This window comes from Cetorhinus maximus, chromosome 37 (assembly GCF_964194155.1).
Source record: "Cetorhinus maximus chromosome 37, sCetMax3.hap1.1, whole genome shotgun sequence".
NCBI classification, from domain to species: Eukaryota; Metazoa; Chordata; class Chondrichthyes; order Lamniformes; family Cetorhinidae; genus Cetorhinus; species Cetorhinus maximus.
The window spans coordinates 5,225,591-5,227,174 of record NC_135915.1 but is presented as its reverse complement, the minus strand read 5'-3'; positions in this window follow the sequence as shown (position 1 = coordinate 5,227,174).

The following is a 1,584-nucleotide window of genomic DNA, read 5'->3' as shown; positions in this document are numbered from 1 at the left end:
CAACATTGTGAAAAGCCGCTCCTTCCTTTCGCTTTGTCGAATTTTTAAAAGGCTACAAGGAGGCACTGAATCCAGTGGGTCACTGCTGCCGACCTGTGGCTGGTGTTGGACAGAGATCAGCACAGGTTCTGTGCAGGGTCGGGGGTGGGTGGTGGGGGGTGGGAAGAGTTAACACTGGGAGGGTCAGAGAGACACAATATGGCCAAGCGAAGGGTAGACCGGCCCCAAGCGTGTAGGACTGTTCTGTCCAGTTCACGGTCAGGTTCACATTGGACAGATTTATGGCCATTTGTTATCCAGAAGCTGAAAATAAATTATTGCAGTGAGAAAACGACGGCTATGGTCCTGGGAACAGTGACTTTGCTGAGATGTTTAAAACAATGTTTCCTGGTATTTTATGTTAATGGATGGATTGCAGCTGACAAACAATCCCTGGTTTTGTGGGGTGGCAATGTATGTTTTGTTTTCTCCAGTTTGGTTCACAATCGAGATCCTCCACAACATTAAATCCCCGGGGGGCCCATTTGTCCTGATTCTGCTGCTCAATATTTTCGCCATCAGACACATCAGAGGCCGCAGGAGGGTCCGGGATCGCAGCAGCGGGAAGAGTCCCAGAGACCCAAGATGGAGAGTCAAAGGAAATCCATCATTTTACTGTTTGTTATCTCAGCCAATTTCATCCTGATATGGGCAGTGTTAATGGTTTATTCTGTATTGTGGAGGATGTATAACTTGGGGTTATCATCTTTCCATATCTTTCTCTTCAGGATTTCGGCTTCATGCTGCAGCTCCTGAATCTGTGCACAATCACTGTTATTTATGCTGTGATCAAGACTAAGTTCAGAGAGCAGTTGAAGAATGCACTGAAATATCCCTTGACTCCAATTATTCAATTAATAATGTGCTGAAATGAACTGAAACAATGTGCAGCTCCAGAATTTTATCATTTAATTCAAATTTCTACTGGATATCAGTGAGCTGAAGAAACACAACAGTGCTGCAATTGCCCGATCCAACTGTTCATCGTCACGCTACCTGACACTGATTGGAGAAGAAAAAACACTGAACCGGAAAGAGAGAGACACACAAAAGGTGCAAGATAGAAAGGCAGAAAGAGACAAAGCCAGAGGCAGAGATAGAGAGAGCCAGAGGGAGGCACAAAGTGATAGTAAGGCAGATAGAGGGAGATAGAAAAATACACAGAAAGAGAGAGAAAGGGAGAGGCAGAGACAGAGGGAGAGATAGTGAGAGAGAGACATGGAGAGAGAGAGTTGGAGGCAGGGGCAGTGGAAGGCTGAGGGATTCACTGAGACAGAGTTGTAAAGTGTATGAACAATGTGGAGACAGCGATAATGAAAGGATCTTCGGAGGCAAGGAAATATTAAGAGAGGGAAATAGAATGAAATAGAACGAGAGCAAGAGAGAAAGAGAGAGTGAGTTGGACAGGGAGAGACAACAATGCTGAGAGAAATGGCCATAGAGAGAGAGAGAGAGACTGGTACAGAAAGGGAGACTGTAGATTTCTGGGAGATAGTGGGAGTGACAGGAAGAAAGAGACAGATTTGCAAAGACGCACAGATAGTG